The following is a 12861-nucleotide window of genomic DNA, read 5'->3' on the forward strand; positions in this document are numbered from 1 at the left end:
GCGTTACCGGAAACGCTGCCAATCGATTGTGGCACAAATTTATTCGTTCAGGGTAGTTGAGTATGGAGAAATAAGTTATTTGAAATAAGATTTTTTTGGATAAAAAGAGTTCGGACGTCCGATTCCTCAAACAGACCTGTTCCAATATTAGTTTTTCTCCTGACAAACACTGTGCAGCATCCATTTCATGGATCATTTCGCACGGTGGCACCCGGTTGAAGAAAAGCAAATTTACATTCCACCCTGCCACTGGAACGCGATTCTCATCAGTGCGAAACTCATTTCGACACGTTTTCATCCAACTTGAATGAAGTCCAAGCCGCTCCAAGCCAACCAATTTCAACATGAATAGCTTAGAGTAGAGTAGAGGACCACACCGCTATCCTCAAGTGTCTATTTTCGTTTTCTCCGATGAAGACCCTAGCCGATTAACAGCAAGAATGTAGTCCAATAGAATTTTAATCAACGTTTAACACTTCCAGACATACTGACAAAAAAAAGGCATCTAACCTCAATAAACGGCACCGGAACGATTCCACTCCTTATTTACTTTGTCCCTTTAGAAGTAAGGATCAAGGCAGCCGGGAAGATTCGGAAGACAGGACGACACACAGGACCACTCGAATGTCAGTCACTGGGAAGTGGTTTCCACCTCTCCTTCCACTGTGGTATGTTGGTGACACAGTTTGTCTACCCAAACCCATCACACCCACCACACAAAAGGACCGTTCATTTTGTGATCGAAACTCTACCTTTCCCCCCCTCACAGACACAATTGACAAATCGAAGGAAAAGGGGACCACACAGACGCACACTTTTTTCTTTCACTGAACCCCCTCCTTCCTTCCAGAAGAAATAAAGCTGAACACAATGGTAAAAACTTGGCAACGGTCCACTTTCTTCCGGTAGTAGAAATAAGGGGGGGAAGAAAACCCTAGGCGAGACCAAGAAAATGCCATTGTTCGCATACATTGCCCGGAACTGGGGAGGGGGCAGTCGTCCTGGGGCAGGAAATTTCTTGCACAAACGAAACTTCAGCCAGATGGAGAGGACCACAACCAGGAAGTTTGCTATCCGTGGCACAGGAACGTGGCCTCGGCTTGCCTCTCATTAATTGTTTCCCTTTCCCCCGCTCAGACTCGACGACGTTCAGTGAATCATTACGGTTCGAAATCCTGCCAGTCCAGACAACAGCCGTACTACACAAGGAGCTGCTATATCAAACCCGGAAGGAGTAAAATGCTTGAGCAAGCGACGAAAGATGTAGGAAGACGTTTACATATTTTGCTGAAATGTCGCCCCGCGGTCGAGGACAAACCAGGCGATGCGAACCGACGAACGAACGAACGATGGAAGAAATTATATTTACTTAAGGGATTAGGTTTCCACACCTCAACGGATCCTTCCTCTTCTGCCCGTCAAGAAAGGAGCGTCAAGAGACGAACGTACAAGCGTAATTTCCTCCTTTTGTTTCCCCTCCAGGATAAGGAAATTGTCGCCCAGCACTGCAACAGGAAGGAACACAAGGTAGGGGGGGGGGGGAGGTGGTTTTGGAAAATGGTGCCAAACGACACGATCGAAGACGAGAAGAAGAAGCAATTGCATGAAATTATATATTCCACCGTTTTGCTGAGTGTATTAAATGCAAACGACTTTGCGACGTTGCATACAATTAACGGTGAAATGCGTAACGTTTTCGCCGAAAACTACTAAAACAAAAAAGGTAGTAATTTTATTCATCAACTTGTTGGAGGAACAACTGTGGGGATACACAACACGGTGACCAATTTTCAAAAAACGGAAGAAACAGGAGCTTATTTCCATTCGTTGAGCGTCGTCTGTTTGTTTCCGGTTTCGGGTAATGGCTGGTTCACATTCAATCAAGCAATCAAAACTCTCGGGAAGGTTTCGTTGGACTTTAAGTAGACAATAGTATCAAGAATTAAGTATCACGAGTATTCTATAGTGAACAAAAAATTTTGAAAAGAAAATTACGAGCAGATTCATTGGTCTCATGTTAATAGTTGTGAAATTAATGTTACTTATGTAAATCATATTCAAAATAGGAAGTCTACATCTACAAAATGTAAGGTAACGAACGACTCAAAGCAATCCAAGTTATAATAGAATCTGACCCTATTCCTTACCGGGTTGTCCAAGCTAATCTCCATTGTGCACAGCATTATTCACCTGCTTGCAAGATGTTTTTCAACAGCTGCCACACGTATAATATTTGCATCACAATAAAATTTCAATTCTTGCACATGATTTTCAACACATCACAAAGAATTGTCAAACTCAGTCCAGAATGTGATGTGTTGAAAATCATGTGGAAGAACTGAACAATGTTTGTGATACAAATACAACATTCAACATTTGTTGAAAAACATCTTGAAAGCAATGAAAAATGTTGTTGGCTCGGAAAACCCTGTATATATAAATGATGTTAAAGACATGTAATGAGAAATGTACCAGACAACTAATCACAAATGGTAAAATAGCAAACAATACAGGGTTTTTCAAGTCAGTTTCGAATGTAAACGTTATTATTCACCGCAAGATGCCAGATGAGATTTCCATCAACATAATTTTCAATTTCTTCAGCATTATTTTCAACACATCACAAACTGGATTGAGTTTGACAGTTTTTTGTGATGTGTTGAAAATCATTTTTAAAAACTGAAATTTCATTATGAAGCAAATACACCATCGGACAGCTGTTGAAAAACATATTGGAGGCGTTGATTCATTATGTGCACAATGACTTGGAAAACTCTATAGACTTCATTTTTTCATTTTTTCCAAATTAATCAAGCTTTTCCAAGAAAAAACAAACAAGGTTCAGGCTTTCTAGTTCTAGGCGTGTCAAAACCATGTTGTGAAACAGACGCCAGCTATATTACAAACTTCAATTTTTACCGAGCTTTGCTAAAACGATTTAATAAAAATAAGCTTGCCATAATCTTCCAACGCTGATGTTATAGTTCCTCGCAATAATCATTTGCCAAACAATCTCGACGACAACTACTTCCATCATTGCTCCCTCTCCACGGTCTGTACCATTGATGATGCGGCGAAGCAACAACTATAATCGTTATCAATTCCCTCTCGTCTTCCACAAGAGCGCATTCCAGCATCGATCTGTTTGCAGCAGATCTAGACCTCATCAATAGTTACGACATTCGCCGTGGCAAGCGAAAGAAGAAGAAAAAAATCCATATCCCCATCAAAGTTAGTTGATCCATCGAGGCTTCGAACCGGAATGGAAAATTCATTCCATGCCGGCGTCTAGCGGAAGACACAAGACGCAGACTTTCCCACTTCCATTTCCCCGGGGGGTGGTGGTGAATACAATGACGACGAGAGGGCGCGCACGATTTTTATGACACAATTGGGAAAGCTATAAAAATAAACACACTGCACAAACATATACAGCCACAGAGAGACAGAGGAAAACTCGTCCCAACCCAAAGAAGGCAGGATTATCCAGCCGGAAGTTACAGGTGGTCGTCGTCGGCATCGGTGGAGGTCTTGCGTTTTCTGGTAGCCGGAAGCGGATTACTCCCGACGCAAATTTCAAATGGAAATGGGTGTTTGGGCCTCCCAAAACAAAACAAAAAAACCCTCCCTGCCAGTTACGGGTGACGCGAAGGATGAGGAATAAGCGCTCGTAAAATTTGACTCAACAAGATATGCACCACCCCGCACACGCCGAGCCCCTTGTGGAGCCGCTTCTTCACCGACCGACAGAGGAGTGTGGCGTCATAAAACGTGTAATAAAAGCGCGCGGCTCCTAGGCACGACTACTACACTCTTCCCCCACTTTGTGTCACGGTGTCACACAATGACACGCAAGGAAGAGGCCGCGTAAACGCACACAGCAAGAAGAAGGGGCCTAATAGGATGGGGCTCCATTATTTGAACGTTTACGGTGTCGCTAGGCATTGTTAGGGCAAAACTTTTATCTCTTTCGATGACGTTTTTCCTCCACCGCGAACGGTTGTCCCGCGGCGCGCATTGAGGGATGAATAATGGAGGGGAAACCTCCATTTGCCAGCAGATAATTTGTCACAAAAAGGGAAGCCCCCCTGTTAAAGGTGCTCCTGTGGAGCGGGAGAGCCTGTGTCTCCCCAGCAGTTGGATCGTTTTTAGTATAAAAAAAGAAGAGAGTTTTTAATTAATTTTCTTTCACCCAATATAAGAGCAACGCACACACACACAGTGCTGTTAATTAGCGCAAGGAACGTTTGTTGCTAGGCAAGGGAGCGGCGAACATTCAACGAACGGAAGTTACTATCCCAAATGAGCAGCAAGGGGGCGCGCAAGAAAACCGCGTAAGATGTTATCCTAAAGCAGAGGAAAGTATGGACAGGCAAGGATGAGACACGCCGAAACAGTTCAAAACGGCGAAGGACAATTTTCCCACTTCTCGGAAGTATCGTTTTTCTTTTCGTTTTCCTCCTGCAAAAAGGGCACCAGAGGGCAAAGGCACTTCTTTTAGGTCGGAAAATGGAGCCTTTAGCCCAATGGACAGGTACTCTCGGGACCGAAACCGGAAGTGAACATATTGAGGGGTAAGAAAGAAAGTGCAATTAGCGAAAAAGCACGTACTTTTTAAACAGACAGTTTTGCCGACGAGTAAGAGGGAAAGAGGGAAAGTCCATTAAACAGACAGTTTTGCCTACGCAAAACCGAATCTCATCCCGGCGAAGATGATTTGTTTTTTTTTCTACTAACTTATCTGAAAGTCTGATAAAACCTTAATGCGAAAACTTTTCGAATTAATGATATTGCCTTTTTTGTAGAATGCAATAATCAATTACTAAAAGGGGATCACACTTTGATGTACTATTTTCATTCCCATTCCATGCAATGTGGCAGTATACATTCTTCATAAAAGGTAGCATATTTTAGGACCTAAAGCATGTACATTAAGTCAAAAATATCATCCCCAAACATCAGTTTCTAACCGTACAGTAACGCTCTACTTCACACACACAACCAATCTCTTGCCCTAACTGGTCGTAAAATAACAACACACAAGCCTCGTAAATTTAACCCTCCCAACCAATGCCGACCGACTTGTTATCGTGTTGTGTGCTGTGAGTCTATTGACACTTCTAACCCTGCGTTGAGAATTGGGTTTGATTGATTCCCAAACAAGGTAAATCCCGCGGGAAATGATACCGGAGAGCAACACCTCCAGAGAGCCCCCGTAGAATCTACTCGAAAATCCTCAGGCTCGTTATTCCTAGACACAACCAGTCAATGAGGCGCGGTGCTGGTGCGGAACACATCATAAGATGGAATAAGATAACTTCAACTCCTGCGGGCGGGATATGAGACGAAGCTCTTCTGACAGAGCGTGAAGACTTGTGGGGTGGTAGATCTATTGCGGAAGTTTACATTGCACTCACACCACGGCCCTTTTCACGACCCTTCAATCAGTGATCGAAGTTTGCGGCGCGGAGGAGTTCGAATAGTACCTAAACCGGATATTTCCTTGCTCGAGGCAAAGCAAAAAGGAAATAAACGAAGGATGAGGCGTGACGGTAGAAACAAATATTGCCAATTCTATTCCATCAAACATGGACCTGGCTGAGGGAGAACAAAGTGTATAAGAGCATTCGACAGTATAAAAAACAACATGGAACGAAACATCCTCCCTTGAATGAAACAAAAATCGAGGAATATCGAACACACGAGGACTCAGTGGAATTTAGGATGAAAAATCGCTGATATGCGCAAAAATATATTACTAAAAAGATGCGAAATCTTCAGTTTTACAGTCTTCGACGAGAGAAAACTGACCAACGGGAGGAAGTAAGTTTGCTTTTGTAATATGAAAATAATACTCTCTCCTCCTGAACTATGTTATCTCCCAACGCCTTTTGAGCTGACAGACCGTTTTCCATACTGCAGTCATTTGAATCGAAGAAAGAATGCATTCTGTTTTTTTCCTTTTTCAATAAGTTTCCATCAACCCACACAGCCCCACAACTGGTAGCGGTGCTATGGTAACAACTCTTTTCCCAACCCAATTCCATCAACGTCAAACGCGAACATTTGCTGACCTCTTATGCTCTTTTATACGCTTTTAATGCTGCTACAACATTGGCGATCTTGCAACACTTGTACAGACATTTGCAAAGGAAGCGAACCTGTCAATAACTTCCGCTTCAGTTCATGCCGTTTAAGAACTGCGCTACAATGTTGCACCGCGGGTACAAGAGCAAAAGAGCGGTCGTGTGTCTTATTATTGATGAATCATTGCCCAAGCAGACGCTACATTGATGCTGTGGAGTTGGGTTGGCACGCATAATAATAATAATAATAAACGATGTACTATGATCAATTCTCCATCAATTGAGTTGCATCTTGGGAGGTACACACAGAGCGAAAAACGAGGCACTATAAATAATGAACACAAACCGAGAGACACATTGCTCTGTTTGAGAGTTTCGCTCAATTATGCTCCTCTGTCGTCTCTGTGTATGAGGGCGGTCAACTATGATTAATTAACTAATTGATACTTGCACGAGTTGAAGTATTTGCATACGATGCTAACTGCTTTGTGTATCTATGCAGCTAGTTCAGGAGAGAAGCACTTCAATTACCAAGTTGAGGTAAAACGATTCAATCAATCGGCCAAAACGAAGATGACGAGATGATGGGTGAGAGATTCCATCCTTCACTTTATCTACAACTTGTTCCATTCTATTGATTTGTCCGTTCAACAGAACACTGTGCTCTAGCAGCAACTAGCAGTACGCTTTACCAATCGCTTAAAGCAGGTTTTTTCTGCTACCTCGAGTGCAAAACTTCATTCAATTTGAACAACGAATGAGCCCGAACGGAGCGTCGATTTCGTTCGAGTTTATTGCTGAGTACGAGAAAACACTGTTTCGTACCTGGAAGAGAAGGATTATATTGAAACGAGTTGCAGCCTGATCATCCACCGGCAGGTTGAACAGAGTTCAACGTTCCAGCAGTTCGGAAGGAAGTGCAGTACTTGTCAACGACATTCCCAGCCTCTCCTCCGATAGACATCTTTAATTTCGAGAGATCGGTGCAGGCAGACACACACTCTACACTCAATTATTTCTCGCAACGACGCTAGACACGACCTCCGATACAGCGAGCAATAGAAGAGGAGGAGGGGAGAGAGAAAGATCAGCAGCCCGGAAGCTGTGCAATTTTTCGCTGTCGATTTTTCGCTTCCTTCGAGTCCTCGAGACGCCGTATCCTTCCCGTAGATGACGAACGCTAGAGGTAGAGTGCGCGCTACGGTTTCACGGTTCACGGCAAGTGCATTCGGATGGATGCATTTCCCACGGGAGTAACGGTGGAGCGCTGGAGGTTGGAGCACGGACGGACTGAAACCGTCCTCCTGATTGCAAGATACAATCATCAGGACGACTTTAACACACGTTGCTACCCCAGTCCGGATTACGGGTTCTCTTCTGCATGGGTATTTTCTCGCTGCAAGTAGCAGCGCAAAGGAGTTATATTTTCCCAGACAGCAAGGGGACAGGGGACAAGGGAATGAAAAATGAATTATAAATATTGTACCGTGAGCAGGGAGTCGTCGTGTGCTTTTTGCTCGCTGTTTTGTTTTGTCAGCCTTGTGCCTGATTGCGCTCATTGTTTGAAGAGCACACTTTTCGGGTGGAGAGGCAAGTGGGCAAATATTAATTCAGAAATTTAATGATGGTACGATTATTCGTCATGTCCAATCAGTTATGCTGAATAACAAGGTAGCAGAGTAAGTGAAAAAAAAACATTGATAAAATGCTCATTTTGAACTGTGTAGGCATTAAAATAGTCCAAGTATTCTTCAGAAGTAGGACTTTTCAACAGGCCTTTTTTAGAATCAGTTCTTGCATTTTAGTTCTAATCGCGATTTTAGACGTCTTTTTTAATAGAGCAATTCCAGCATAAAATAAAAAAGCCTTTACCCAGACGTCTCAAATGCGAACGAAAACAACAGGAAAAAATAAAACACCTCGATCGATCCACCAAAAACTTTGTGCCATAACGCACACACAGACGCCCTCTATCGGTTAGTTAAATATCTAACGAACCTGTGCAGCTTTGAAGCAGCATTGTGTCTTCACTTACTGCTGCTAGTTGCCCCAGGGTCTCCCGTTACCATGCTGTCATGTTTTATGTTCCAGCCTACACACACCCCGGGCGGGCGCGTTCGTGCCGGTTGAATTTTCGCTCCGCACCGGGTTTTATGGGCTTTTCTCGCTTTATGTTCTCGCATTTCAATTCCACCCCGACGACGACGACTCCCGGAATGGTCTCATTAATTTTTCCTTAACACTTTTCTGCCTCTCGCCGTATCTTCCTCACCCTCCTCTGGCCTAGCAGGGAGCAGCTCCCGATTAAGTCCGCAAAGGTGGCGCTCTCATCCTCTCGGTTTCTCAACTTTATTGTTCATTCCCGCTTCCTTTTTGTGCATCATGCGATACACCACCCTCTTTCTGAAGGCCTAAACGACATAAAATTCTATCTTACTTCATTTCGAACGATTGCTCGCTTTGCGCACACTAAACCACTGCTAACAAATTCATTGCCGGCGCAGTAGCCGCTGCCAGCGAAAAGTGGTTGAAGCTCTTCGTGGAACCAGCGGCAAGGATGAATCAGGATACACGGTGCAAATTTACGCACACAGCAATCTTCCCATGTACCGGCACGTCTGCCAGACAGCATCGCCCGATCAGGCGAGAAAAACAAGACAAACCACACCGGCTGGAGGTTAAGGTTTACTTTTATTATCTGCCCTCTAACTCCAAAATATGTGTTTTTTTTTGGGTGGTGCCGGTATCATCCAAACGGTAGCGAGTGCTCGGAATACTTCGAAAATACCGAGAAATTCGCTACTTTTCCGTCCTCCACGTCCCACTGTGGTGACTTTATTGACCTTGGGTTGGTTTTGTTTGTTATTTTGACACCCAACCGCTGAGCAAGGAGGAGCAGGTCGTCGATTTTCCATGCAGTATTTTAATGGGTAACATCCGTACCTGGTACGAAGTGGTTGTAAATTAAATATACAATTCAAACATCTTGTCCGATTCGTGTGTTATAAATACTTTTTATAGTGTTCCTTAAGGAATTTTGTTGAAAATTATTTAGGCATTTAGGAACATTGAAATCAAGCTTAACACATTACCAAACTGTTGAATGTTAAACTTTAACAAAAGGTTCCAACTTTCAAAAGTCCTAAAATTGTAAAATAATTATTATGAACTTCCAAAGTGCAACAATATAACATATTCTAGCTCTGATGCCTTATGGCACAATTGTTTGGGATATTTGTGTGATATTATGTGAAGAAATTGCCAGTTTGTATAGTGTACCTACATCAAAGTATCAAATATATCAGATGACATTACAAAACTGAACAAAACATTTAAAAATGTTAAAATTCACGTTAAATACCGTATTACTTTAAGTCTCCAGTTAAACCCCAAACCTAACATTTGCCAACGCGACTCGATCCATACATTGTGCTGGAAATACGCTTTCGAGTGACTGTAACATTGTTGCCCGCAACACTCGCGTATGTTTGCATCTGGACCGGGAGGATTTAATGACGTACACATTGCATTCTTGCGTTCGGCAAACAAAACTATCCACCCTTCCTACTATTCGACTATAAACAGAATACATTAAACGCACTGACAATGCGTTCAGCGCAAAAAAAAAACCTCAACGTACAGTGCACAACTCCCGGGGCATTGTATTAAGCGCTCGAAGGAAGAGACGCGTCTCCGGTTGGGGATTTACGGACAAGTCAACATCATAATCGCGTCTCCCTGGAGCAATGTGCACCATCCCATTGGAACACACGGTCCCAAACTCTCCCCAACACCTTGCACACGCATCCTTTAAACGCGTCTCGATGGCGAAAATGTTGCCTCCAGAGTTCACCACGTCGGACGCGCGGGTATTAGAGAGCCAAAAGAGCAGCGCATTTCACCCGGCTAATAAAAAGTGCTTTAAAATTACCAAGTAAACATCATTAATGCGCGTTCAGCGTTTCCCCGGGAACGCATCGGTCCGGAAATCCTGCTGCTGCTTCTGCTGGTTCGGCGGCTACTTACACGACACCGCGAATGCCATGCTTCCGATGGATGTTGCGGGGTCCACATACACTCCGGGGGAGACGGACACACCCAGCAGGGGCAAAGCACGGGCGGCTCGCTTCCCATCGTCAACAAACTAGTCGCGCAGCGGCAACTAAAGAGCTAAAGAGCGAGGTTCGCGGCACATCCAAAGCGTTCGCGTTCCTTTTGAACTAGGCTACAGTTGCGGGTACGGTCTCGGGGTAGGGACCATTGTTGCGGTGGTGTGTTCTCGCCATCGTTTTGCAGGCGACGTTAAATTACATCTAAACAACAATGTTAGGAAAGTTGTACTAGATCGTTTTGCGAGCGGTTGGGTATCACAGTATGATATCCGGGCTACCAGGAAGAAGTCTGAGAGCTCGTGCTGCAATATCGCCTTCCCCCACTGGGTAATGTTTGGAGGAATGGAACTAAACTGTGTCGAGCTGGAAGGTTTTACAGATGTGCTGCAATGCATGAAGCAAAAATAGGGATCAAATGTTTTCCAATGCTGCAAAGATATGCAGCATGAGAGACTTTCTTTCCCCAACGCGGACTACATTCACAAGCAAACCTATGAAACTATTTCAGCCTTCCTGTGAGACGAATTTGTTCTCACCAGACACTCTGTATTTTGGAGGAACACAGTTGTGTGACGGACTCGCTTTAAAGTCTTCCTTTGGCCGTAATTGCCGCCCCAAAACGGATCGATAGCGAACCCCGAGACGCAAAGGATACGGCCAAAAGTCATTTCACTTTTGCAGACTGCGCTTCACCGACAACTAGCCTCCCTTTTTCCTTTTCCCACACACAACCAAGGGTATAATTCTTACCATAACACGAGACTCCTCCAGCCCAGCCGCATCGCAACACACGCGCTGGGCAAGAAACAATCTTCCCGGCAAACGTCTGCACTTGCTAGATGTTTTCTACCAACCCCGCAATCGCCACTTCTTCCATACACTTCAAATCCTTTCGGAAGCAAGGACCAGAAGAAGAAAACGTAGCAAAAATCATTTCCGCCCATAGCATCATAGCCCGCCGCACTGGCCGGCTCTGCCCCGTGCAGACAAACTCACCACAAATGGAGTTTACAGCTTTTGTCAGCTTTTTTCCGGTCCCGTGCGCCACACGGACATTGCTCGTTTGACAACCCTTTTGTAACGGGGTGGCGATTCGCCGTTGTTTGGAGATGGGGAGTGTAAAACTGAAGACGTCGGTAAAATGTCCTGCGAACACTGGCTCGGCAGGAAAACGTCTCAACAGCATATCTCTGGGGACGGTTGCTCCGTTCTTCTGTCTTTCGTTTGCTTTTTTGGACGGTCGTGAATGTCTGCCGTGTTTGGAAGGCTTATAGCTTTTGACAAGGATATGCGCTGACTTTGAGCAGTAACGACTTGGCAAGTAATGTTTTTTGAAGGACGTTAGAAACTGTTTTCTGCGTTGGTTCGATAAGTTTAGTCCAAAGAAAATGTTACCAGAAGTAGGATAACATTCGAATCTAAATTTAAATGTAATCCTTTTTGCAGAAAATGCTCAAATTCAATGTGATGTGTTTAGCCCTTTTGATTTGTAATCAGAAACAATTTCCCCTGTCCAATTCGACCATTAAACGGTTCTTGGAATACGTAATTATTAATACGCAACTCAATAGCCTTTGATCGATTAATAAATAATTTCAACTTTTGTGTCCTTCAATAAAAAAAAATCCACATCAACCTGAACCGCGTCTAATTCAACACGTCCGCATCAACCCCTATTTGCTACCACCCTCGTGACCTGATGTCCTTAGAAAAATATATAATATACCCTCCCGCATCTAATTGGTTCGCCCAAAAACAAGCAACTCCGCCGGCAGCAGCACCTGGACGCAGCCGAATGTCCTTTTTCCATTTAAATTCCCATTTGAAACGCAAACATCCTATTACCGGTGCTGGTTCCGCGAGCAAACAAAGAAACATGCCTTGGGGGGGGTGGGGGGGTGCCGCTGTGTGTTCGCTCTCGCTCTTCTCCTACTCACACAAAGCACAAATGTGAGGGCAGTGACCTTTTGACAGCTGAAATGGTTCCCGGGTCGTACAGTGGTGAAGGTGAGCGGCGTTTGAGGGTTCAACAAAGTGCCTCGACATTTCACACTCAGGACACACACACCACCACCACTAGTGGTCACATAGGCATTGCCGACCCGTGACGCGTTCACCTTGACGTTTGTTGGAAGGACCTTTTTACTATGTTTGCTCGTTCCGTTCCGCTCCAGTGCGATCGAAGCTTGCTCAGGTTTTTAGTTACATCGGTCCTTGGTGGGTTTGCTCATATATCCAACTGAAAATAGTTTGTCGTCGTGGAAAACTTACCTAAAAGGAAGGAAAAAGAAGAACATGATTAGAAAAATGTTTTTAAGTAATAGAAGGAATTATTCTGAGCAAAAGACCCTCATGTTATTGAAAAAAAGGAGGCATTAGAAACATATAATTGTGGAAAAAAGACTTTTTCCATTCTTTTTCGGGATATTGGGTACGAAGGGCCATTATTTTATCCCTTAACAATAGGTGAAGTTTCTCGTATCTTCGTTAGTAGCTTTGGTGACATTTTTTGCAATGTTCAATACTAATTCCTACGTGAGTTCTACCTCCATTCTCCCATTCTTTAATCCATCATTTCTGTGTCGTGTCACATTTAACCAGCGGTGCCAATAGATCCGCGTACGCCACATGACGACATACCAAAAACCAGCCGTATTGACTAA

At 44.0% G+C, this 12861-nt stretch overlaps 1 protein-coding gene across 1 annotated transcript in view; it reads right to left on the reverse strand.

Moving 5' to 3' along the window:
* The window catches only part of LOC121591452 (synaptic vesicle membrane protein VAT-1 homolog-like), a 70498-nt gene that overhangs the window by 15335 nt on the left and 42302 nt on the right, over nt 1-12861 (reverse strand). The window lies entirely within an intron of this gene.

Source organism: Anopheles merus, chromosome 2L (genome assembly GCF_017562075.2).
Source record: "Anopheles merus strain MAF chromosome 2L, AmerM5.1, whole genome shotgun sequence".
NCBI lineage: Eukaryota > Metazoa > Arthropoda > Insecta > Diptera > Culicidae > Anopheles > Anopheles merus.